The following is a 27,701-nucleotide window of genomic DNA, read 5'->3' as shown; positions in this document are numbered from 1 at the left end:
CTATGTGACACAGAGTTTCTGTCCTTGAGGAGCTCACTGTCTGGTGGGGGATACCTTTTATTTATTTATTTATTATTTTTTTTTTTTATTTTTTGGCGGTACGCGGGCCTCTCACTGTTGTGGCCTCTCCCGTTGCAGAGCACAGGCTCTGGACGCGCAGGCTCAGCGGCCATGGTTCACGGGCCCCGCCGCTCCGCGGCCTGTGGGATCTTCCTGGACTGGGGCACGAACCCGTGTCTCCTGCATCGGCAGGCGGACTCTCAACCACTGCGCCACCAGGGAAGCCCGGGGGATACCTTTTAAAAACATCACCATGTGTCTCCTGAGCTATCACACTTATCCTCATGAAATTCACATCTGTTCATAGCAGTCTCTTATTTAATCATCCTCCAATGGATCCCTTTCTTGCCCAGATGTTTTGTTTTTTTAAGTTTCAATCACCACCACAGTAAGAAATAACATTTTATATCACAAGCCAGTATATACATAGACACATTTATATTGGGAACAAATTTCACAAAAGAGTTTATACCCTCAGTGCCTGCAATATATTCAAATATTTTCTATTCTAGGCAATTTCATTTTTGTGAAAGCTGGTCACAATCTCATGGATTTCACAACCTATTGCATTGTGACCTGCAGAGTGGAAAGTGGCAGCCTAAAGGGTCATACAGACTCTCTGCCATGAGCAGCAAAGCCCCTCACCATCTACCTCTCTGCAGCTCCCCCCCTCATTCATATTTAATAATGACTCCCCCACATAAAGTTCCTCTACCTGGAGCTCTCTCCTCTCTTTCCGCACATGGTTTGGAGAACTCTTATTCATCCTTTAAAACCCAGCTTTAAAGTGACCCTTCTTCCCCTCTCTCCTTGGAAAGACTTGCCTGCTCCATCCTCTGGCCCCCAGAACATTTCACTGACACTTGGTCCCTCCTCCACTTCCAGCCTGTCCTAGGGCCAGCTCCTCCAAGCCCACAATATATTTTCACTGAATCTCAGTACGTTTAGGAGGACATTGAGCAAATTAGCATCACACAAATGACGATGCTGCAAATGAGCGGTGTGCAGAGTTGGGGGGTGTTGCAGGCAGGTTTCCTGTCGATGGAGCCACGTGCTGCAGAAAAAGAATCCCTCCCCCTGCGAGTCCGCTGTCTCCCCCGCGCATCCCTCACAGGTACAGTTCGCACCGGAACTTGCCGCTTAGGTTCATTGCTGTGGTTCATTTTAGCTGGTCTGGTTTCTTTTTGTTTTTTGGGTTTTTTTCCCCTACTTTTTGCATGTGCTTGGGTCGATGGGGACAGCCTAGTGAGACATGGAGCTTTAGGCAGCACAGGTAGAAAGGCCTCTATATCTGCACCCGCCCTGAGGGAGGGGGGTTTCCTTTCTGAAGTGGTACGGAAGGAGGGTTTTGAGGTTTTTGAATATTTGCTTCTAAGTGTCTTAAGTAAGAGATTTGTTTGCCCACATTTGTACTATCTTAGCAAGCTAGCAACCCGACAGAATATTTTCTGGTTGGTTTTGCCTATACGTGGTTTTTATTTTTGAGGGGAAGAAAAATTTACACCTTGGTTAAATTGTACTGAAGTACAAATGGCTGTTTTTTTAAAATTGCTGTTAACTTAAAGGGTTGAAGCTAATATGATTTCCAGGCTCATGGGAATCACTGATAGACTATGCTGTGAACCATAACCAGAAATGGTTAAAAAAAAAATTAGACAGGAGCAAAAGCAATTAAATTATTCCTTCTTCAATATTCTCATTTCCGCATTTGTCAACGGCTGGGTAACTGCCCAAGGATATGCTGACTTCCTTGTGGTGCTTGCGTGATGGGGGGAGGGAAGTGGAGTGGGAGACAGACTGTAAACAGATCATTACTGTAGAGTGTGATAAACAGTATAATAGAGTACATATCACATGCATAGGGAAGGGGGTCATTTGTTCACTTTCAGCAGTATTTTTCAAATGAATGTTGCCTCCCTTAGTGGATCATGAAATCCATGATGTATAAGGCGGCCAACAGCATTTTTTAAAATGGGATGATAGGATGAAATAGATCAAGTTACATCCTCCATAGTAAGTTTAGATATTGTTTTCTGAAACCTTCATTTCAGTTATATATCTATTGCATTGGAATGTGAAATCTATTTCTTGAAGTTGAATCTCAGACGATGTTTTGAAGCCACTGATGTAGGGGTGGAGGAGGTCTTCCCAGAGGAGGTAGCATTTGAACTGGACCTTGCAGAACGGTGGGCTTGCCCCAGAAGAAGAAGGACATTCCAGGCAGAGGGAAAAGGATATGCCCAAATGGAGAAGAGTTTGTTCTTGTTCAGGGATAGGTGTTCTCTGTGATTGGACTGCAGGGTACCAGGAGAGGAGCGGCTAGAGATGCTCCTGGGAAGACAGGTGGAGCTAATGAACCACTTGTAAGTACAAACATCAGGGCCTCAGCTCTCCCCAGAAACTCCATTTTTCTGGTGATGGGTTTGGCCTTGAGAATCTGTATTTCTAATAAGCTTCCCCAGGCAGTGAGGTGCTAATGGAGGTGTGACATGAACAACTCTGGGTTTTCAAAAGGTGATTTGGGGTAGTAATTTAGATAGAAGATTAATTGGAGGGACGTAAAATTGGGAGGAAGCAAGAGGTAAGGGCCTGAATTTAGGTGAGGCAGTTAGTGGCGAAAAGGGGCTGGATTTGAGGGAGATTTTGGAGGTGGGTTGCATGGGTTAAGGTAGGTGAGAGAATAAGAAGAAATCATACATGATCCTAAAATATGTTGAGAGTACATGTCCTTTGCTCTGATTGCCCATCTCTGAACAACCTCCTTGCTGTCTTAGACCTGACTCAAGTTAATCTAACTCACAAGGGACTGATCAGTATACCCAAACTGCTGGTTGATTAGTATGATTTACAGTGAGGGAGGTGTCTAAACCTTTTTGGGTACAAAAGTACTTGTACCTTTGTTCAGTATCAGAGTACCTGGAAAATGGCCCTAGTAATTAGAAGATTTAGGAAAGAGAGAATTGTATGGTCTGAGGGGTATTTCATGGGAGCTCTACAATTGCCTTATTAACTTTACTATGCTCACGTAATGTGATTGAAGTACTTGTGGAGGTGATACAGTGTCTCTACTCCTTCACTGTTTTTCTTCAGCGTTGAGGATATACCTTGGTGCCTGCTTTGTACCTACTTATTTATTTGTATTCGACTTGTTTTTACAAGTCATCTTTTAGGGGTGGTTCTTTCTTCAGATGTCTTACCTCTTACTTTCATTTTCAGAAAGGACACTGACATTTATTTATTGAGCAAGCCCCTTTGCATGGGTATCCTATCTTGAAGGCTGACTTTCTCACCAAATTCTGAGCTTATGAGACCTCTCTTCCACTGCCTCTACAACCCACCATCCTCCTGGGCGTGGTGGAGTGGAAGGGACGCTCTGTTGAGGAGATGTTGGGAGTTCTGGCATCACAGGGGCCTGGGAGCTGGTGAGTGGCACCTCCAAGGCATGTGTGTGGCATCCTCCTAACCTGATGACTATCCTCCCCCTCACATACTCTGTGGGGAAACAGGCTGGATGTGTAAGACAGCAAGGCCAGTGGGAGTGCCGATGCCTCTATTTTTTTAAACAGTTCTGCTATATTCCTTATCCTTGTACTAGAAGCTTGTAGGAGTTCAGATTTTTTTTTTTAAAGTCTGTCAAGGAAAATAACCAGCTTGAAATGTGTCAGGACTAGAATAGCCTTAGTCTCTACAAAGATGATTTAAAGTGTTTATACTCATGTATCGAATAAAATAATAATGTAGGCAAGTTACTGAAAACATTTGTAATTACTCCAGTAATTTGCTTGTTTACCATTGCTTTGAAAACAGTTCCACGTTACTTCTTTTATTTTTTTAATTTAATTTATTTTTGGCTGTGTTGGGTCTTCGTTGCTGTGCGTGGGCTTTCTCTGTTTGCGGCAAGAGGGGGCTACTCTTCGTTGCGGTGCACGGGCTTCTCATCGCGGTGGCTTCTCTTGTTGCAGAGCACGGACTCTAGGCATGCGGGCTTCAGTAGTTGTGGCACACGGACTCAGTAGTTGTGGCTTGTGGGCTCTAGAGTGCAGGCTCAGTATGTGTGGCACACGGGCTTAGTTGCTCCACGGCATGTGGGATCATCCCAGACCAGGGCTCGAACCTGTGTCCCCTGCACTGGCAGGCAGATTCTTAACCACTGAGCCACCAGGGAAGTCCCCACTTACTTCTAATAATACTATTAACAACCACAACAGTAATGGCAACTAATATTGAACATTTACTGTATACCAGGCACTAAAACAAGGGTTTTGCATCCTAATATCATTGAACTCTCCCTGCTACTGACCCGAGATATACATATTGTCACCTTCACTATACATAAGAGTAAACTGAGGTGAGAGAAGTTAACAAAAAAAATAGGCCAAGTTTACATGGCTAAAAAGTGGCAATGATAAAGGTCTACTTGATGAGAGAGGAAGAGAGAGAGAGGGAGAGGAAAAACTTCTAAACCGTTAGGCGATACTGCCTGTGATCAACTGGGCAATGGTTTTATGTGGTTCAGGGAGACTTACTGTATTACCCTCTTAATATATAGGTATCTAGGTAGAAATACACTGATTTCTTGTATTCTTTTTTTTAAATAAATTTATTTATTTATTTATTTGGCTGCGTTGGGTCCTCGTTGCTGCACAAAGGCTTTCTCTAGTTGCGGCGAGCAGGGGCTACTCTTTGTTGCGGTGCACAGGCTTCTCATTGCAGTGGCTTCTCCTGTTGTAGAGCACGGGCTCTAGGCACACGGACTTCAGTAGTTGTGGTATATGGGCTCAGTAGTTGTGGCTCGCAGGCTCTAGAGCGCAGGCTCAGTAGTTGTGGCACACGGGCTTAGTTGCTCTGCAGCATATGGGATCTTCCAGGACCAGGGCTCGAACCCGTGTCCCCTGCATTGGCAGGCAGATTTTTTTAAAAAAAATAAATTTATTTATTTGTTTTATTTTTGGCTGTGTTGGGTCTTCGTTGCTGCGCGCGGACTTTCTCTAGTTGCAGTGAGTGGGGGCTGCTCTTCGTTGTGGTGCACAGGCTTCTCATTGTCGTGGCTTCTCTTGTTGCAGAGCACAGGCTCTAGGCGCACGGGCTTCAGTAGTTGTGGCGTGTGGGCTCAGTAGTTGTGGCTTAGCTGCTCCGAGGCATGTGGGATCTTCCCGGGCCAGGGATCGAACCTGTGTCCCCTGAATTGGCAGGCGGATTCTTAACCACTGAACCATCAGGGAAGTCCCTGATTTCTTATATTTTTATACATCTTGTGGATTGGGCCTGTTTTTCTTTTATCCCACAAGTACTGATTGAGAGCTAACTGTATACAAAGTACTCTGCTAGGCCCTTAGAAAATAAAAAGCCTTTGCGGAGCTCCCTATCCTGGACAGAACATGAGAGAGATATATTAGGTGGAATCATGTGAGATTGCCATTGGAAATTTACATGGGAAGACTTCACATGGTTCAACTCGACACATAACTAAAATGAGGCGATAGAAGATTAGCTGAATATACTGACCTCTCGTTATGTTTCAGGCACCATGCTAAACATTTTATGTGCGCTAGTTCCCGAATCCTTAAAATAACTCTCAGATGTGAGTACTATAATTATCCCGGTTTTATAGATGAGGAAGTTGAAGCTCTGTGGGGTGAAGTGACTTGCCCAGAGCCACACACCTGGTGTGTGACAAAGGTGGAATTTGAACTGTAGTCAGTCTCAGTACACAGCCAGTGCCCTTAAGTCTCAGAATATAAGTACCTCAAGAGGTACAAATAAAAGTAACTACCTTATTTATGCACATTGAGAACTTTTAATTTTTTATGTCACAAACACTGTGTAGAGCACTTACTAACTTATCAGGTATATTTCAGATTTCTGTGATCTGGTCACATCTGGACACATCTGGTCATGCATATCACCACTTAATCTCCAGCATTTGCATTCTTCCCCTCTGAGAACAGCCAACCAACCAAGGGGAACATTTGGAGGAAGAACACAGAAAAAGAGGAACATTTCCACTTTTACTTGTTATGTGGACATTGGACCTTTTTATTTAGAGGCCCAAACACATGCTAGAATGTATCAATTATGATTACAACTTTTTTTTTTCTCCTGTGTCCAGTTGCCCTTCTTTCTAGGTCACATACACAGACGAGCATCATAGGAGTGAACATTTAATTGTACATAATTAAATTGTAGGCAATACAATTAAAGTCTTTTGCATATAGTCAAGCCATTTTAAGAACTTTCCTCTTTAGAAGTTTCCTAATCTTACATTCAGATACCAAAATCCTGTCTATATAAATCATAACTTAAAATTTTATGTACAAAGGGATATCCCGTTTTTAAAATGTTACATTTTTTTATTTGCATGCAAAAAAATTTAAGAAGTTGTTTTTTATTATTAAATGATATTGATTTTCATGTTACCTGGTGAATCTGAGATTCTCCCCACTGCTGTCCCAATATTTTTTAACCCCCCCCTGAAATATTTTAAATTACCTTTGACAACTGGCATTCTCAAAGTAGGTCTTCCCCAATTAGAGGGTGGTCCCCTCTGCCTATACCACACCACTGAACTTGGTTTATATTGAAACATCAAGGACTGCTTGTTCCTAGGATCCTTTTTGGGCCTTGAAGAGAGGGTGAGTTGAGGAGTCAACCATGCCTGGGTTCCCCCAGCCCTTATTAGACTGATGACCTCAGGCAAATTACAGAAACCACTGGGAGACTCATCTGCAAAAATCTGGATAATTAAACATTATTCTATCGGTTTGTGTTAAGGTTCATGCAATAATGTATAAGATAAGAATAAAGTATATAGAATAATGCCTGGCAGCACTTAGTAGGCCCTCAATAAGTGTTAGTGCTCTTATATTTGGGCATTCATGAAAAAGCCTGCCATGCCCTATCCTCTTCCTGAATTCACCTCTTTGTTAGGTGATCTCTTAAAAGTCAGATTTGTGTTTCTTAGGGGTCTTGGCCTACTTGGGAGAACAGCTTTCTGAAATCCATTAATATTTCATTGGAGCTGTGGAGCAACAACTGTAAAACTTGCTTGGTGGGCCCTAATTGCAATGAATAATCTATGGACTCTTTTGAAATGTAATTCTTCAAAATGTGTATTATAATTAAAATCCAGCCAATCCAAAGGCACTTTAAAACAGGTTTTAAAATTTCCCAAGCCAATTAGAAAACTGGTTGGTCCAACTGTCAAGTGTAGAGAAATATGCAAATTTATGCAAAGACTACTGTTCCAGGAAGACCTTGGTTGAATGTGAACACAACACACATCTGAGAAAACACCTCCATGATACTATGTGATACTAAATCACTGACTGTATTTATTGAGGTAGGTCTAAATACAAAGCACACATTGTGAGTGACAGAGTGGCAGTTACTAGAACAAGATATGTTTTGTTTTTTAAAAAGATCTTCTATCTTAAATATGAGAACATTGTATGCCAACCTTGACATACTTACCTTGTGCAATAAAATAGCATAGTTACAGTATCCTTCTAAAAGCAAACAAGGTGTGCTACCATTATGTTTTTTAATGCTAAGGGGATATTATTATATTAGAAACTAACGAATTCTACTTAAGTAATTTAAATCTAGGGATAATTGTATTTAGAACTCAACAAATATCTGGGGGATATGGGTTTGAGATTTCCTGTTTATCAGCAGGACCCCATTGCTATATGCATTACAAACTAATTTAAAATAATTTTAGAGGGCTTCCCTGGTGGCGCAGTGGTTGAGGGTCCGCCTGCTCGATGCAGGGGACACGGGTTCGTGCCCCGGTCCGGGATGATCCCACATGCCGCGGAGCGGCTGGGCCCGTGAGCCATGGCCGCTGAGCCTGCGTGTCCGGAGCCTATGCTCCGCAACGGGAGAGGCCACAACAGTGAGAGGCCCGCGTACCGCAAAATAAATAAATAAATAAAAATAATTTTAGAGTTTTTCTGGGGCTTACATATGTATTTTTTAAAATCTGAATCACATTTTTGTTCACTTTATCTTTTACCTTGATGTTTATTTAAAATAAAAGGCAACAAAACCCCCACTATATTTTTGTGGGCATTTACAGGAAAAGTACATGTAATTAACCTAAACCACAAAGGCACCCACTCCCAATCCACAGTCATAATTAACATTTATTTAAATGCTCTGGATGCTGGATGGTTTATGGAAACGTCTCAGTTTGAGATTTGATATTAAAAATGGGTGGTAATTATACTTGGACTACAGAATGTTAAAAGGTTGGGTAGCTCTCTCTTTCTCTTTTTTAACCTATTCTATTTCACTGGATGTTTGGGAAGCTCTCTTTTTAAGACTGGGGATCACGTCATGAAAATTCTACAAATGTGGCCGTACAATTATCTGCAATAAAGAGAAAGCAGTGGGAACTGTATGTTTTGAGAGTGACTTACTTAGCTCCTCACCTTCATCTTGGCTGCTAAAGTTTTTTTGTTGTTGTTTTTGTTTTAATGTTAATATACAGGTTTACAGATAAGGTTTCACTGCATTTTGGAATGGAAAGAGGGTGTTGCAAAGGAAAGCTTAGACTTAAAAGTTGGAATGAATCAGTTATTTGCCAAATAACTAAGTTAAAAGTTATGTTTTCGTTTTTGTGTTTTTTTTTTTTAAAGCATATGCAAAAAGTATGTACTGGGACATGTTCCAGTTAGAGTTCTAAACAAATATTGTTTTTTGTTTTTAACCCCCCCCCCAACGGCGTCCCCCCCCCAGCTAAAACTGGTGTGTGTGTGTGTGTGTGTGTGTGTGTGTGCGCGCGCGTAGGGCGCCTGCGGAGAATAGCACGCATCTTGTAGATCTTCAAAAAAAAAAAAAAAAAGCCAATAACCCTGTTTCTTGACTAAACCACGGCATTTCTTGAAGTTAAAAAGAATCCCAAAGGAAACAGGAATTATCAGCTTTGGAGCTTGATTTTTCTTAAAAAAAAAAAAAAATTTAATTGAAAAAATCCTAATCTTCACATTTTTTGCTAGGCGAGAACCGAAGTTTGGAGGTAGACGAGGAGGCGAGCGGTTTGCCCGGGCGCAGAGCATGAAGGCCGGGCGGGCGCGGGGAGCGGGCGCCCGCCGCCCGGCGCGGGGGTGAGCAAGAGAGAGAGCGGAGCGCGTGTGGCCGGCGCCGCTCGGCCGGGAGCTCCCGCGCCCGCGCCCCGCGCCCCGCGCCCGCCGCCGCCGCCGCCGCCGCCCCTGGTGCGATGGCGCAGAAACCCCGTTGACAAGGCACTGCTTTTTCATGACGGTGAGTTTCCCTTTGAGTGTATTATAATTTTGTGATAAAAATTTCAAGGAGAAAAAAAAAAACACACACAACCTCCTTCCTCTGCCTCTTTCCTTCGGGGAGGGGAAAAGCGAGGGGGGGAGCTGGAGATATATCTCCAGACAGAAAAGAAAGAGGAGCAAATTAAACACCGAGTTGCCAAAACCAGGATATTAGGTTTCAGCCCAGAGAGCTATTGGCTAAGGCTGTGTTTTTTTTTTGGGGGGGGGTGGGTTTGTGGGTGGGTGATGGTGGTGGTGGGTGGATGTTTAATGGACACGGAGAAAAGGGGAATCGAGTGTTTATGCCTTTCCCAGCGATGCCCGGGCCCCGGGAAGACCAAGTTCAGTGTCTCGGGCGAGGGCGCGGGCGGGCAGGGGGCGGCGGGGCTGGGATGGGGGCGCCTAGGCGGGGTGGGGGCCCCGGCGCCTTTTTTTTTTTTTTTTTCTTTTCCGCGGATGCAAATTTCTGGAGCGGGGAGAGGGAGAGCCTGGGAAGGGGGATGGCGTGGCTGTTGGTGGTGGGGAGGAGAGGGGAGGGAAGCCGTTTAATGACTCATTGATTGAGCCGGTTTAAAATTAGTTGTGTGCGCGAGTGCGAGTGTGTTTTCCGCCCCCCACCCCCACCCCCCGGAGCCGCCGGGAGCCGGGAAGGAGGGAGCGGGGCTCGGCGAGGGGAGGACGGCGCGGCGGGGCCGTGAGCAGGGGCAGGGAGGGCCAGGAGTGACGGCGAGCGAGGAAGAAAAATAAGCTTTTCCAATCTCCTCCCCTCGGTTTTCCCCCCCTCGTTTCTTCTCTCTCTCGGAAGCTCTTGGGTGTGAATCGCATTTTCTTTCTTCTCGGCAAAATGGACCCCGCGTCTCGAGAGGGGGAGGGGAGCGGGTGGGAGGGAGGCGGCGGCTGCACGGGGTTTATTTTTCATCCTGGCTTCCTCCTTCCCGCTGCTTGTGCGGGCGGCCGCGGCTGGGAGAGCTCGGGGCCGGTCAGCCTCCCCGGCCCGGTCCGGCCCGGTTCGGCCCGGTTCTCGGAGCGCGCCTGCCGGCAGGACTGGCCCTTCCCCGTCGCTTCGCTGCCTGGGTCCAAAGCACCGCAGACGACCCGCGGCCTGGCCCGGATGAGCCCTTGTGCCGCGCGGAGGACCCTCGGCCCAGCCAGGCGCCTCCTGCGGGGCCTGTGCGGCCGGTCCGAAGACACGAGAGGCTCGGTGGCACTCTTTTGGCCGACAGTGCGCGGGCCCGACGCGGCTCGCGCCCCGGATCGTCCCGGACGCAGGATCTTGCGGGGGTTGTGCGGGTCGGGGTGGGGGGGTGGTAGCTGGAAGGCGCTAAGATGGCGCTGGGCCTGGCCTGTCGCCAGGGCTGGTGGCGCAGTTGCTCCGCGGGCGCCATCTTACCTGGCGGCGCGGGCGGCGCCCTTCGGGGACGCTTTGCCGACCCCAGCGCTGGGCGGTCCGGGGCGTGGGGGCTACGCTCCGGGGGCCGAAATCTGTACTTGGGCCCGGGGCCGAGTAGCCTGGTCCTTCCCAGTGCCCCCAGACCCGAAAGGCGAGGCAGCCGGCTCGGAGCGGGAAGGGGCTGGGGCCGGCGGCATCTTGTTCCTTTTACCACTTGCGTTGAGGAAGGAAGTGGGCTGAGGGTCGGGCCTTGCAGCCGAGGGGTTCCCTCCCTGAACCCGCAGCCCCCTCCGCCCCCGCCCCAGTCAAAATTGGAGGTGAGGGCTTCCCGTCGTCTTCCTACGGCTTGAACCTGGACGGCTTTGCTTTCCCTGGCCCGGCTTCGGGCAGGGCATGGAGGCTTTTCGTTCATCCTCTTCCACTTCATTTTGAGAGTAAAGTCGAGCCAGGTTACAAAATTGCAGACAAAAGAGTCGAGGACAGTGTCTGCCTGCCTTCTAGTAGCGTGGTTCTGTATAGGTACCCTATGTTAGTTTTTTTAGTTGGTTGTCTTATCACAACCCTGGAGAGACTTTCCTCTAGTTGTCAAATTGTGGGAAGCTGATGGGTTCCAGTGACTTGAAACTTCTTTTTGGCTTTCATATCCCCTATTCCAAATGGTAGTAAATTACGATAGTTTCTTAGAACTCTGATCTGAAAAATTAAACTCGCCTTGAAACACCCCGGAGACTTTTTTCCTTTTCCTTTCTAAAAACAAAAACAAAACAAACAAAAAAGCACTGTGTTTTGGTTCATCTCTTTCTGATCATACAAGACTTCTCAGTTCCCCCACTCATTAAAGTGTTTCCTTAGAAGCATTCATATAAGTATTTATCTGTCCTGTAGTAGCTGTTTATCAAAGTGTGTGTGGGTTTTAACTTTGTTTTCAATTGTTACTGAAAAGATTATTGGGAGGAGGAAAAACATCGGTAAAGCTCTGATCTCTCTAGGAGCCCACGGAGATGGAAAGTAAATAGTTAATTTCTGGTGGATAAAAGTAACATAGTGGCACTATTAGGTGTGTGCTTGTGTTTACAAATACTATAGTGGATGTTTTAGGCCCTATAAGACCTACCATGTGTTGAACACTGTTGTATGCCAGGAATTGTATATATTTACCAGGGGAGGAACTAAAAATGTTTGCCAAGATATTCGAATTGTTCAAGGTCTCGGAAGTTTTAAGTGGTAGAATTGACAGTGGATCCCAAAAGCCATGTTCCTGGCTCTGTATCTGTGGTTTCCAAATCTGAGCATCAGAATCAACTGGGGAGATGTTTTAAAATACAGATTTGTAACATCCATTTGTCAGGGACAGTTGAGGTTTTTTCAAAAGGTCTAATGTGTTAGGCAGTCTCAGTTTTAAGATTCCTGCTTTCAACTTCTCAATGCCCCTAACTCCCTCCAGTTTTGAAATTCTGGCTCATCCAGGATCCCCTGAATATGTAGGATTCTGTGTTATTCCAAAGCTCTCCAGGTGATTCCATTGTGACACAGATACACATTCAAAACATCGCTGTACTACACTATGGACCGTGCTGCTGGCTCTCTTGAATTGGAACATTACGAGGTCTATATCATTTTGAGTTTCAGCACAGTTTTTTTCTGATTTTTGTTTTTGCGGTACGCGGGCCTCTCGCTGTTGTGGCCTCTCCCGTTGCGGAGCACAGGCTCCGGACGCGCAGGCTCAGCGGCCATGGCTCACGGGCCCAGCCGCTCCGCGGCATGTGGGATGTGGGATCTTCCTGGACCGGGGCATGAACCCGTGTCCCCTGCATCGGCAGGCGGACTCTCAACCACTGCGCCAGGGAAGCCCTCAGCACAGTTTTATTGCTCACATTATTTTTATTTTTCTCCTCCGCCATTTATCACATCGTTGAAATGATTTTCTTACAGAAAGAAAACTTAAGTATTGCAAGCCTTTAAAATCTTAGCATATATTTTAAAGTAGATAATTTCATTCTATTACAAGTTACATAACATACTGGCTTCTAGGTCTAGCCGGGCCATCTAGTTTAGTCAAGACAGCTATGCAACAAAAATATTGATAGAATTGAATCTAGGGTTGATACAGAATTTAGGAATAGGGTAGGAAATACCCTGAAATAAAAACCTAGAGATAAATCCTTGAAAGGAAGGGTTCTTTCTGATTTTGAATTGGAAAGGTATTTTTTTGGGGTTTTGGGAAGTAGGATGGGAAAGTTATTCTAAACATGAGACTTGATAAGAACAGAGTATGCATTAAAGAAACAGAAGGTCAGGAAGAAACATCCAGAGCAGGTAATGAATAGCCAACGAGACCAAAATGAGAACCGAGTCAGTGAGGAAATCATTAACTTCTCTAGAGCAAGGACTACGTATTCTAGTTATTTTGTGCTTTTCTTTCCTTATTCTAAAATTCTAAGATTTTCTTTATTCTAAAGTGTTTAGTGATTGCTAGGGGGAATGGTTGGAAACTTTGATTTTTGATGCAGATGTCAAAATTATATTATCTTTGTGTATATCCACGTTCCTCTGTCCTTCTACATTTTGAAAAGTTTTATAAGGGGCAAACTGTTGGATACCTGTGTGCAGTCTGTGTCCAGTCTAGACTAGTGAGTGGGTGGAGTCCTAGTATTTGTGTCATGTGGTTTTTCTCCCCTTGTTTTTCATGGTAAATGCCAGAGTAATTATTTTCTTTGACTAAAATCCAATAAAGCTTGAAAGGAGGGGAAATCTAAAATAAACCTGCTCAGAGGGAAAGAGTAGCTTCTTTATTTTAAAGTAGCCTTTAGTGAAATTCAAGACAGACAAGATCTCTGCCCTCATGGACTTTATAGTATAGTGGGAAAAACAGGAAATAAGTAAACACAAACAAGATAATTACAGGTTAAGAAAATTTATAAGAAGTTAATAAGCTGTTGGGTCTAAAAGAGTGTGTTGTAGGGAATGGCTGTTTTGGCTAGTAAGAGTCAAGGAGTGTCCCTTTTGAAAAGGTGACATTTGAGCTGAGACTTGACACATGAGCATGTGCTAGCCATGTGAAAAGCTGGGGAGACATTCTTGGCCTGGGAACAAGTGCAAAGACCTTTAGAGGGTCTTTGCACCCAGAGGGTGCGGGTGTTAGAAAAGAGAAAAGCAGGAGGAGAATGCAGTGACCTAGAGAGAGAGAGTGCAGGGCCTCTTATATTAGGGCTTGTGGGAGTTTTGAGATTTTAATGAAAATGAGAAGCTATTGTAGGACTTTAATTAGGACAGTGATATGTTTTTGTTTTTAAATATCACTGGCTGCTCTGTGGTGCAAGAGAGGAAGCAGAGAGGGCAGTTAGGGGACTATTGCAATGGTCAGCTCAAGGCTGATAGTATCTTAGACAAGTACAGTGGCAGTGGAGATGGAGCAGAGTAGATGGTGGGTTTCAGATATGTTTTGGAGGTTGAATCAGGAGTATTTTCTTCATGGGTTGGCTGTGGAGAGAGAAGGAGGAATCAAGGATGCCTTCAGATTCCTGACCTAAGCTTTGGTGGCTGGTGGTGCCAATTGCTTGTAGAGAAGACTAGGAGAGGGAGAGGTGTGAGGGGTGGGTTCTATGTGGAACCTTTTAGGTTTTTGAAAAACTTGTGAGACATCCAAGTGGAAAGTCGAGTAGGCAGTGAATATTCAAGTTGAGCTGAGTGGAGTGGACATAAATTTTGGGAGTCACTATCATAGAGATAGTATGTCGTGGAACTGGTTGAGATCATTTGTGATCATGGAAGACTTAAGATCAAGCCCTTAAAGTTCCAGTGTGTAAAGGTTGGGTAAAGTAGACCGAGAAGGTTAAGCATTAAAGCAGGAGAGCGAATTATCCCTTTCAAGAAAAGAAGGACTGGTCTGCTCTGCCAAATACTGTTGAGAAGTTAAACAGTGAGGATAGAGAAATTCCACTTGGATTTGGCTCTCTTGACAAGTAGTTTCAGTGGCACATGAGGATGGAAGCCAGGTTGGAATGCATTGAGAGAATGGGAGTGAAGTGAATGTAAACTGCTTGTTGGGGAAGTTTTCCCGTAAAGCGAGGACAAACTGCGCAGCAGTGGTTGGAGAGGTGTGATCAAGGAAGCGCATTTTAAGAAATGATGGGAAATAGAAGAGCATTTTCAAGTAGGCTAGCGAGAATATCTAATAGGGAGAGACTAATGCAGAAGAGAAATAGGACTACCAAAGGAGCAAAATTCTTTCTTTATTTATTTGTTGGCCTCGCTGTGCGGCTTGTGGGATCTTAGTTCCCCAACCAGGGGTTGAACCCAGGCCCCAGCAGTGAAAACGCCGAGTCCTAACCACTGGACCACCAGGGGATTCCTGCCAAAGGAGCAAAATTCTTCAGAAGGAGAAAAGGAATTCAAAACACAAGAAGAGGGTTTCCCTTTGGTGGGGGCAAGATGACTTGCAGTCATCTTGCAGTGTAGCAGGAGAGAAGGCAAAAAATTGGCACAAGTGCAAGGAGGTTTAGGAATTGGAGATAGAATATAGGGCTCTCTGTTCTGGTGGCTTCTGTTTTCTCAGTGAAGTCTGAGGCAGGGCCAGCAACCTAAAGTAAAGGAGGAAAGGGTGTGGATGGTTTGAGATGAGGAGGACACCTCACCTTGGACAGCAGGAAGTGAACTCACTGAGACACCAGATAGGGTGGCTGGGCATTATTGAGTGGCTGGAGGTAGGGGGTAGGTCTGAATTTAAGGTGAAACCAATCGACCCAGTTAGTTGTGTGGTTTTCTGCCACCAACGTTCAGCTATAACAAGGGAAGCAAAAGCAGCCAGGTGATCAGTTCAACCGAGATTGGCGTTTGGCCCCCCAGGTGTGATAGGAAGAGAGGAGCTAGGGAATTGAGGGTGGTTGCAAGGGTGTGATTAGTGATGAACCTTGAGATGTTATTTGGGTAGGAAAGCAAGAGAGGATAATGAGGGTGGGGGGCGAAGAATTTAACCATGAAAATCAGTTTTGGTTAATAAAAAGTGACTTAATGGGTAGAAAATTTCAGCCGGGGATGATGAAAAAGTTCTGGAGCTGGATAGTGACAACAGTTGTACAACAATGTGAATGTACTTAAAGCTAATGAACTGTACGCTTAAATGGTGAATCTTATGTATGTTTTACCACAATTTAAAAAAATGCATTCGGGAGTTGCCTGGCAGAGCAGTGGTTAGGACTCCGTGCTCTCGCTGAGGAGGGCCCGGGTTCAATCCCTGGTCGGTGAACTAACATCCCACAAGCCACATGGCACAGCCAGAAAAAAGAAAGAAAAAGAATTAACATTTAAAGGTTTGTGGCAGGTACAGATGTTACTTGCACACTGCCTTGGACTATTTGCAAAGTACTATGTTTTCTATGGAAGAAAGGTTTAGAAAGCATATCTCAAATTATTGAGGCTAAAGAGACAGTATCCCCTCTTATCATGGTCCCAAACTTGAGTAGGCATAACAGTCACCTGTAGACACAGAGGTTCTGGCGTAGGACCATGAAATCTTATGTTTCCCTGTTCCCGCACTTATTCTAAGCCTTTAGCATAGCATTTAAAACAAGCTGGGCACTTAGTAACCATTTTCTGGCTAAATACTTAGACAACCCAGGTTAGAGTAGAATGGTGGGAACCAAAGAAAAAAACATTTTTGAGATAGGTAGAAATCAGCAAGGCCTTATAGTACATTGTGATCTCTGTGGGTAAGAGGAAAATCAGATTAAAGGGAGAGAAACAGGGAAAGTCATTTTTTTTAAATTCAGATAATACCAAGTGGAACTTTGTAGCACTCTCCCTAACCTCCCTTTCTCTATTCTTTCCTCAGACTGCTGTCATTCTTTTCATAAGGTTCCTCTGTTCCCCAAATGGCCTACAGAATAAGTAACAGTAAAGTAAAATTAGAGAAGAGGAGAGCAGGGTAGATGATAGGATTCAAAATAGAGGTCTGGGGCTTCCCTGGTGGCGCAGTGGTTGAGAGTCCGCCTGCCGATGCAGGGGACTCGGGTTCGTGCCCCGGTCCGAGAGGATCCCACGTGCCGCGGAGCGGCTGGGCCTGCGCGTCCAGAGCCTGTGCTCCGCGGCGGGAAAGGCCACAGCGGAGAGAGGCCCGCGTACTGCAAAAAAACAAAACAAAACAAAATAGAGGTCTGTGGTCTTTCCTGGGAAGATAGCAAGGTCATTTGTCAGGGGCAGAGGCAAAAGGTTTTGAGTTTGAGGGGAGTAAATTTGTGGAATGTGTCAGATGTGGGGAAGGTGGATGAAAGGAATGGTACTTAGCTGCAGTGAGGCAACATGAATTAAGCAACATACCAGTTCCATCTGCATGGCATGGTTCTCTCGTGATCAATAATGTTCTAGGGTAGAAGTGGAAAATACAGTGGGTGAGGGGGCTAGCAGAAAGCGGGGGGGTGGGGGGGTGGATGTTAAATGAATGTGAAGTGGGAGAGCTGACAGAGAAGGAAGGAGGTGTGGACTTGAAAGCCCTAAAAGGGAAACCTTGTAAGTGGTACCTCGCTGAATGGAGATGGGCCCAGGAGGCGGCTCTGCTGGGGTGGCTTGCCCACGTGTAGTGCAGTTCACAAGTGCTCAGGGCTGGCAACATACCCAGTTTGGGAACGTGGAAGAAAGAGGTCTTGGGGAGAGGCAGCCTGATCTTTTTTCCCCCTTACCTCATATGTGCTTCCGCTCAGGAAAAGATCCTGAGACCTCACTGTACCAGATCTGAAACCCAGGTTCCCCTTCCCTGTAATCCTAATCAACTTTATATAGTTGTTATTTAATTATAAATTTCTTTTTAATAAAGTTGGAAAATTGAACATTTTCTGTTTTTGTGGGTTCTTTGGCTTATCTTGCAAACACATTGAACATTCATATTACCTGAAATAAAAATCCTAAATGTGAGGGAATGAGGTATGAACGGTATTGCCTTTCTAGGAAAGGCTTATTTCAGTTCATCTGAAATCCAGGGTGCTTCCTTGTAGCATCAGAAATTAAACATGTGTCACAGGTGTCCCAACCTGTGACTGTAACATTTTCACAAGAAAGAAAATGGGGGAAAGGAGAAAGAATATTGTTAAACCTTAACATTATTTCGGGCCCTGACGGGTGTTTAGTATTATTAAATTCTGACAACACCCTGTAGGTAGGTTTGTTCCATTTTATAGGTAATGAAACTGAGGTTTAGAAATGATAAATAACTTGCCCAAGGTTACATTACTAAGCGGTAGAGCTGGGATTTGAATATATACTGCATGTCCATGCACGATACATTTTGCCCTTAGTATTAAGCCCATGTATAAGATTTTATCTATAAATGACTGCCTACTAGTTAAACATTTTGAGGTTTTAAAATTAAAATTGGATGACCTTTGTTTCAATAGGACGAATAGGGAAAAGTACTGTTTTATTGATAAATAAAAGTGGTGATCAAAAAACCCAGAATCTTAACCCAGAATCTTATGTCGATAGTCAAATTTTAGGTCAGAGCAGTTATTCTGCTCCTTCTGCAGATAATTCAGTTTTTTATTTGCATAGTGTGGTGAGTCAGACATGCATAGTATTGCTCCCAAGCTCTATACTTGGGAGCAATCAGGGATTATGAATCATATCTTTCACTTAGCAAAAATCCTAATTGGAAAAAAGAACACTTAGAACCTTAATTAAACATGATATGGTACAGCTCAAGTTGTTCCCTTGCTTGGAATGTTGTCAGTGTAATCAAAGTACAGATTTGGATGTAAAACGTACAAAGTGTGATTCGCTTTAAGGAAACATTCTTTTAAAGAGGCCATACTGTAGGTTGAATATAAGGCCAGTAAAATAACGTGTCAGAAGGATTTTTTCCTCTTCTTTTTGACCCTATGAGAAAGCTGAGCCCTGATGGACAACAGTAATAAAAGATGATGAAACATTCTTACTGTGGATTTTTTAGTTCACTGGGGCTGACCTACAGCTCTTGATCGTTAAGTTGGTCCCTGAACAGTCTGAGGTAGTGCATGAGTTCATGCAAGGCTGCCAGAGCTAACCTGAATTTTCCTTCTTTCCCAGTGAGAACCAGCCCTCTCACTATTACTAGTGGTAAGCCTAATTTGGGGAGATGAAGAATTTCATTATCTTGTGGTAAATGTCATATGGGAGAGACTTTCAAAATTTGTTATGTAGACTAAATATTTTGAACATAACTAAGGAATGTTAAGACTGCTGTTGTATGTATTAAAATCACCCATCTTTAACAGTTGCTTGCAGTGATTTCAGATTTTTGTAATTTTTTAAAAAAGATAATCAGTTTATTTATCCGATTTCTTGGTTTTTATTGTACAGTTGGTATTCAGCTCTCCTTCGAATAATATTTTACAGTGTTAGGGCCACCACCATCAGTTGATTTTTTTTTTTTTTTTTTTTTTTTTTGAGGTACGCGGGCCCCTCACTGTTGTGGCCTCTCCCGTTGCGGAGCACAGGCTCCGGACGCGCAGGCTCAGCGGCCATGGCTCACGGGCCCAGCCGCTCCGTGTCATGTGGGATCTTCCCAGACCGGGGCACTGTGTCCCCTGCATCGGCAGGGGGACTCTCAACCACTGTGCCACCAGGGAAGCCCCATCATTTGATTTTTAGCAATAATTTTTAAAGCCCTAAGCATTTCCCCTGAATTAAAAAAAAAAAAATGCCATAGTTGTTGAATGTTTAGCTTTAGTGTAATATACACGAAAGTTTTATGAATATAAAATAACAGGATAGTTTATAATTATTTTCAGTAGTCATTTCTCAATAAGTAGTAGAGCTGGAGAAACCTGGATGCCATATTGAGAGATTAAATTTAAAATCTTTATATCTGTGTTTGGCAAACAAAGGTATTACATACAAAATTTAAATTACTGTCAAAGAAAGTTTTCTAGAGCAAAGTTTAGTTTTTTAAACTGGACCTAACCTGCGAAGTAGAAAAATAGATTTTTTTTTAATGTGGAGAAATGTCTTCAGATTTAGAAATAACTCATTCCATGTGTAGAGACTGTTATCCACACACACAAAAAAAATCAGATTATTTTCTCCTGATTACTGAGAGTAAAAGTTTTCGATTGTGTGGTTTTAACTTGGAAGTATTTCTCCTAGGATTTAAAATAAAAATGAATGCTGCTAAATTTGATTTTTTAACTCTGATACTTCCTAGAAGTGCAAAGAAATATATTTAGGAATAGGAAGTAAGAATAAACTGACCTATTTGTATTCTGATTCTCCAGATCTGTGAGAATCAGGATTGGAAAGATCATGAGAGTCCAGCCCCTTTTCTCTAGGTGTGATCATACTTAAAAGATGTAGATTTACACCTAGAGATGTTTGGAGCTACCTCTATCCATAAACCTCAGGATCGCTTGCTTGCTTATTTATTTATTTTAGTTTTTTTTTTTTCACTTTACTGGTCTAATTTACAAGGTAAAGAATAACTGATTTCTTTTTTTTTTTGAGCTCACTTCTCCCTCGAGCTACTGCCCTAATTCTTTGCTCCTCTAGCTTTGTTGGGTTTTTTTTTTCCCAAAGTTTTAAAACTATTTTACTTGTTTCTCTTCATTAGTCTGATTTTTATGTCACATGTATACTTAGAATTATTTTCTGTTACAGCATATATTACGTAGGTAAAACAATCTGAAAGTAAATGTCCAAAGAGAATAATCAAAGAAAAATGAAATTTGGTGAACTGTGTTTGAAAAAGAGGAGTGGAGAGGGCCTTAACTTACCTAGAAATGTAAAATAGACGTTGTGCCATGTGAAAACCTGTGCATACCAGAGAAGATTTCCTTATCTTTTTAATATATCTTATGAGTACCATATTATTACTGTACATTCTTTTTTCATTTGCACTGTCATGTTAAGGTTCTAAGGTTAAATGAGGTAAATAATCAATTAAGAAATCACCATAAGTCTTGCAGGGGTCTGTTTACATGTCTTCCCTACCAATACTCACAAAGAGAATAGTGCATGTGCTATAGTCAAGATGACTGAAAAGATCTGCATCTAATGTTAAAAAGTTGTCTAAACGGTTTTTCAGAAATGTGCACATTGGATATGCAGCACAAAATGAACAATATAGAGACATGTGTTAAAGTTTTCATGTAAACGAATACTTTAGTTCTATACATACATGTAAACTTAAATTGTTTATAGAACACATTTTCATTACAATTAGATGCTCCCCAACTAAAACTGATATTGTGTCAAAAAATGTGACATAAAACCTATTTGACATTAACCTTTTATTTTTGTCACACATTACATAAATTCTCAACTCATTATTTAAAATATGTTCTATGTTCCAAATTACCTTACTATCCAAATGTTACCTTGAGCTTGACTCTCAAGTATGTCTTCAGGATATAATATACATGAAAGGCACAAAGCAAATAATTTATTTTCAGAACATGACATAGATTTGATATATGTATATGCGTTGTATGTATATATCTTTAAAATATTTTCCATCCTTTTAAGATTAATTTTTTTTTTTTTTTTTTTTTTGCGGTACGCTGGCCTCTCACTGTTGTGGCCTCTCCCGTTGCGGAGCACAGGCTCCGGACGCGCAGGCTCAGCAGCCATGGCTCACGGGCCCAGCCGCTCCGCGGCATGTGGGATCTTCCCGGACCGGGGCACGAACCCGTGTCCCCTGCATCGGCAAGCGGACTCTTAACCACTGCGCCACCAGGGAAGCCCTAAGATTAATTTAAAGTTAAAAATATTCTGGAAATTTTCTGGCAGTCCAGAGGTTAGGACTCGGTGCTCTCACTGCTGAGGGCCTGGGTTCAATTCCTGTTTGGGGAACTAAAATCCCATAAGCCACGTGGTACAGCCATAAATAAATAAATAAATAAATAAAAATATTCTGGTGTTTTTCTTCCTTTCCAGAATGTTTCTTTTCTAAATGGAATGTCATGTTTTGAAAAGTTATTACTGTAACTATTTGGAAAGAAAAAGCCACTGCACTGATAATTGATCATCAAATATTTATTAAATGCTAACTTTGTACAGGGCACTTGGAGGGTACAGGAACATGTGATCTAGGTGGGTGGATAATAAGTACATGCAGAAAAGTACACAGCAGCATGTGATAAGTGCCAAATGAGAGAGCAAAGGAGAAAGAGCCTTTGACCGAAGTGTGTGAGCGCGTCCATCCATTCACTCATTCAGCAAATATTATTGAGTACCTAATATGTGCCAGGTGCCATTCTAGGCTCCAAGATGCCTCAATGAGCAGGACTCTCATGAGAAGACAGACAGCATACCTAGGTAAACTTGTAAGTTATAGGGAGAAAAATAAAGCAAGACAAGGAAGATGTGGAATGCTGCGGGGATGGGAAGGTGGTCACTGGTAGGTCATGATCCTCGGGGCAGAGAGTTGAAAGAAGTAAGGAGTGAGCCTTATCTTAAAGAATGACATTCCAGGCAGAGAGCAGCCAGTGCAAAGGGCCTGAGGCATGAGCATGCCTGGTGAGTTCTAGGCCTGGGAAGTCAGCAAGGGCTAGAATCAGAAAGAAGTCAGAGAGGTTTGGGGGTGGGGGTGGGGGCCATTGTTTACTCAATGGTTATTCACAATTGAACATAGAAAAGGAGTTTGGTTTTTACCATGAGAAAAATGGGGATTCATTGGAGGGTTTTGATTTATGTTTTAAAGGTATTGCTCAGGAGGTTGGGGTGAGAATAGATGCAGGGGGTAAAAGAGGGAGAGCAGAGAGGCCAGATGAGAGGTGATGACGGCTTGGACTAGGGAGGTAGCAGTGGAGGTGGTGTGTGGTTGGATTCTGGATCTGTTTTGAAGGTATAGCCGATGGGATTTCTTGATGGATGGGATGTGGGGCGTGAGAGAATGAGCAATGAAGGTCACATATAAAAAATTAAATTTGAACTGGAACCTAAGGAATTTGTTGACCAGGAGAAGACGGCAAAGCAGAGGAATTTAGGTGGGAAAGAAAGAAATTAAGTGAGAAGTATATAAGAGGGGCAAGACAATGGGGAATCTTAGTTGGATGAAGTGAGAAGTTTCTCAAAGACGAGAGAGAAAAGAAGGAAGGCTGGGATGGGACATTGGGATAACAGTTTGTGAAATGCACTCAATGCAAGGCCAAAGTATTTGAATTTTTCTTTACATACAAAAAAATCATAAAGTTTTTCAAGCAAGGCAGTTATTTGACTAAGAGAGAAAGAAGCATTGTAGTTAATAATAGCCTTGGAACGAGACAGATCTGTGTTCCAATCCTGGCTCTTTTCCTTTCTGTGCTGTCTCCAGTAAATTATGTAACCTCTCTGGGGGCATGTGCCTTAGTTTCTCTGGCATGAGGATTTGCAGAGGAAGTTTGCCAGGATTAAGTGAGACCATGCATACAAAGAGTTAACAGTGCCTCACTAATTTGGAGCTTAACCATCACTACTTTTTAAAATTATTGTTATAAAAAAATGTTAAAGCAGTGTTTAATTAGACTAGTTTGCTAATAGTGAATGAATGAGTGAATGGCTCCTTTAGAAAATGAAATTGACTTTTTGTCTTAAGTGAATTATTTCTGTCAGTCAGTATTGCTTTCCAAGACTAGGCAATGCCCCTTGAAATTCCTGTTAGTTGTCCAGTGGTATACTTTTATCAGAACAGCAGGGGATGTAATACAGAGCTCTCCCCTCAAACACTTAGAGATCAAATATAACAAATTCCCATCTTGACATTCTCAGTTTAGTATAGAAAAGACTGAGAAATTTAGCAGTAGAAGCCTGATGTCACTCTAAAACCGACTTTCCAAAAATCAGTGTCCTGCTGATCACTGGTCTGCAGAATGGAGGTTTAGAAAATGCTGTGAAAGTGAAAAAAGGCATATGGGCTTTGATTTCGTTTAAATATAAAACATACTTTAAAAAATAAAAATATACTAAAGAAAAAGATTGAAAAAGTATGTTCCAAAGTATTAGCTCAGGCTGCCATAACAGAATACAGATGACCCTTGAACAACATGGGTTTGAACTGCATGGGTCCACTTATGCACGGATTTTTTTTTTTCACGGAATACCTACTGCAGTACTCATGATCCACAGTTGATTGAGTCTGCAGATGCAGAGTAACTGCCTATGTAGAGAACTGACTATAAAGTTATATGTGGATTTTCGACTGCACAGATGGTCAGAGCTCCAACCCTTGAGCTGTTCAAGGGTCAACTGTACCATAGACTGTGTGGTTTAAACAGCAGAAACTTATTTTCTCACAGTTCTGGAGGCTGGGCAGTCCAAGATTGGGGTGCCAGGTAGTTCGCTGGCTGGGGAAGGCCCTTTTCCTGGTTTGCAGATTGCCACCTTCTTGCTGTCCTCACAGGAGCTCTGGACTCTCTTCCTCTTCTTATAAGATCGCCAGCCCTATTGGATTAGGGCTCTACCCTTGTGAACTCATCTGACCTTAATTATTTCCTAGAGACCCTGTCTCTAAATCCAGTCACATTAGCGCTTAGGGTTTCAACATGAGTTTTGTGGGGGACACAATTCAGTCCACAGCAGTTACTGCTATAGGCAGTGGAATCATAAGTGATCTCCATTTTCTTCTTTATGCATTTCTGTACTTTCCAAACTTTCTGCCGTTGAGGCTGTTGGGTGAAACTGGGTTCCACTTATATGAGTTACCTACAGTAGTCAAACTCATAGGGACAGAAAGTAGAATGGTGGTTGCCAAGCGCTGGGGGGAGGGGAAAGGGAGAGTTAGCATATAATGGGTACAGAGTTTCAGGTTTGCAAGATGAAAAGACTTCTGGAGATGGATGGTGGCGATGGTTGCACAACAGTGTGAAGGTACTTAATACCACTGAACTGTACAGTTAAAAATGGTTAAGATGATGAATTTTATGTTATGTGTATTTTACCACACATACACACAAAAATTCTCAGCCCCCTCTCCAAGAAAGGCCCCAAAAAACTTCTAAAAAATATATAGCTTTTGGAGTTAGACAGATTGGGTTTAAATACTAGTTCTGTGTTGATGTAGTGGTTCTCAAACATGAGTGTGCCTCAGGGTTACCTGGATGGCTTGTTTAACACCCCCTGAGTTCCTGGCCTAGTAGGTCTGGGGTGGGCCTGAGAATTTGGATTTTTAACAAGCTCCCAGGTGATTGAGAGCCTACAGCAAGCTCCCTGTTTGTAAAAGTGGGTCTGTTTGTCAGCTGTGAGGCTTATGTGGGAGTACCTGGTTCAGGAGCTCTCAGCATCAGTTTTAGTTTCTTTTTAGCAGTGTTTGTTTGCTTTTTCCTCAAATAATTTACTATTGGATCTTTTTCTCATGTATTTAAGATCATTTTACACAAACATGAAGAAATAACTTATTTTAAAAATTTATTTTATTCAAGTATAGTTGATTTACAATATTGTTAATTTCTGCTGTACAGCAAAGTGATTCAGTTATACATATATATATTTTTTCATATTCTTTATCACAGAATATTGAATAGAGTTCCCTGTGCTATAGAAGAAACTTATTTTTAGAAATATATATTAAAGTCTTTAAATATGTAAGAAGCATGTGAAATTAACTTTGCTTCTTAGAGAAGATTAGGATTATTTCAGTCCAATGGCTAGACTAGGGTTATCTTTGGAACTGATACTTAATATTCAACTTTTTTCCTTTTCCAAATTATATCTGTGTGTGTGTGTGTGTGTGTGTGTGTGTGTGTGTGTGTGTGTGTGTAGGGGGTTGTAATCTGGTGAAAACAAGGGTTATGGCAACTCCCTTCCCTTCATCCTCCCCTTCCATAAAAAAAATCCCACAAACAAAACCTCTTGGAAACCATATGTAAATAATTAGGGTAAATATTATTCATACCTCTTTAACTGTTCTTAAATCTTAAAGATTTCCACCTTGTGGCTGTCCATACAGGCTAACAAGGGGAAATGAGCCTCTAGGCCAGTGTTTTTCCTAAACTAAGTTCTATAAAAGTCTCTAGATGGGAGCTGTCCAGTATGGGGGGCACTAACCACAGACGACTATTAGTGCCTGAAATGCGCCAGTTGTGATGTGCTCTAAGTATAAAGTCCACACCAGATTTTGAAGACTTTGTATGAGAAAAAGTATGTAAAATATCTCATTAATTTTATATTAATTACATGTTGAAATGATTAAATAAATACTAAATAAATTTTTTTTTTAATTTTTTCCAAAATAGCTTTTGGGTATTCTGGACAAAATAAAACGCAGTTGACCCTTGAACAATGTGACAGTTAGGAGCACCAACCCCCTATGCAGTCAAAAATCCACATATAACTTTTTTTCCCCCCAAAACTTAAATAATAGCCTACTGTTGAACAGAGCCTCACTGATAACATACAGTCAATTAACGTATATTTGGTGTGTTATACTTATTATATACTGAATTCTTACCAAAAAAAGTAAGCAAGAAGAAAGAAAAGGTTTTTAGGAAAATCATACACGGGGGAATTCTCTGGTGGTCCAGTGGTTAGGACTCTGTACTTCCACTGCGGAGGGCTCAGGTTCAATCCCTGATCAGGTAACGCAGCGAGGCAAAAAAAAAGAAAAGAAAAGAAAAGAAAATCATACAGAAGAGAAAATACATTATTTAGAGTACTATACTGCATATATCCATACCATTAAGTTTATGACGTCTGTTTACAAGATGAATTGTCTTGTCAGTACCTACATCAATATTGTCTTATATAATACAAAACACTATAGATGTTACATGTATCTCTAACACTAGACATCAAAAATGAAAAGATAATGTGAAAAAGAAATTTATATTTATGTATGGGTATAGTGATTCATGCATTGGTAAAGAAAAAGCAGCAATATGATTGCTTTATGGTGGCCTGTACGATTGCTTCACAGTAGCCCAGCCTCTGTGGGCTGAATGAATCATTATATGAATGAATCATTATAAAATGAATGAATGAATGAATCATTCATTATAAAATGTTTATGGCATATAGTATTACAGTCATATTCATAATACAGTATTGGAAACATTGTTATATTTTTCTAAAAAACCACTTACCTATTATGATAGGCTGATATGCAGGTCTCCGATTACGAGAGAAAGAGGCATACTTTACAGTAATGTAATTCCTTTTTTTTTTTTAATTTTTTGGCCTTGCCGCACAGCATGTGGGATCTTAGTTCCCTAACCAGGGATCACACCTGCGCCCTCTGCATTGGCAGCACGGAGCCTTAACCACTGGACCACCAGGGAAGTCCCACAGTAATGTAATTCTTTGAAAGCAAAGTTATAAAACAGTAAGAAAACAAGCACTGTTAATTTTGTATTAAATATCACTCACCTTATGCCTATGTAAGGAGAAGCTATCCACTTCCATACAAGTCTTGCTCATGATGTTCTACATGTATATATTTGTAAATGTATTGGGAAAAAAAAAATCTGTGTATAAGTGGACCCTCGCAGTTCAAACCTACATTGTTCAAGGATCAACTGTATATTACAACAAATTACACTTTAAAAAGTTTAGGGCTTCCCTGGTGGCACAGTGGTTGAGAGTCCACCTGCCGATGCAGGGGACACGAGTTCGTGCCCTGGTCCGGGTGGATCCCACATGCCGCGGAGCGGCTGGGCCTGTGAGCCATGGCCGCTGAGCCTGTGCGTCCGGAGCCTGTGCTCTGCAACGGGAGAGGCCACAGCAGTAAGAGGCCCGCGTACCGCAAAAAAAAAAAAAAAAAAAAAAAAAAATTTAGCTACTAGAACATTTTGAATCTCATGTGTGGCTCTCACTTGTGACTCATGGTGTTTCTATTGGACAGCTGTGCTGCTCTAGACCCACGGGAGTTAATAGGTGTTGGGAGTGGAGTTGGGAGAGAATGGAGGGTTCTGTGGCAAAGTCAGTGTGGGAAACAGTGACTTTTAAAAAGCAGGAGGTCTGGGGACTTCCCTGGTGGTCCAGTGGTAAAGAATCCGCCTTCCAATGCAGGGGACGCGGGTTAAATCCCTGGTCGG

The 27,701-nt window shown here is 42.5% G+C and overlaps 2 protein-coding genes across 3 annotated transcripts in view; both read left to right on the top strand.

The window, feature by feature from the left end:
- Window positions 1–27,701, top strand: part of RPL7L1 (ribosomal protein L7 like 1) — a 162,233-nt gene that overhangs the window by 60,522 nt on the left and 74,010 nt on the right. The window lies entirely within an intron of this gene.
- BICRAL (BICRA like chromatin remodeling complex associated protein) overlaps window positions 1–27,701 on the top strand; it is a 104,657-nt gene that overhangs the window by 13,847 nt on the left and 63,109 nt on the right. The window contains exon 2 of one of the 2 annotated variants that reach the window (XM_060021809.1): window positions 9,060–9,324. The gene's annotated coding sequence lies outside the window, so the exon portion shown is untranslated. Of the gene's footprint in view, window positions 1–8,432; window positions 9,325–27,701 lie in introns of those variants that run through there. The other variant, XM_060021808.1, reaches the window with a different exon arrangement.

Source organism: Delphinus delphis, chromosome 10 (assembly GCF_949987515.2).
Source record: "Delphinus delphis chromosome 10, mDelDel1.2, whole genome shotgun sequence".
Lineage (NCBI taxonomy): Eukaryota > Metazoa > Chordata > Mammalia > Artiodactyla > Delphinidae > Delphinus > Delphinus delphis.
This window is presented reverse-complemented; position numbering and strand designations above follow the sequence as displayed.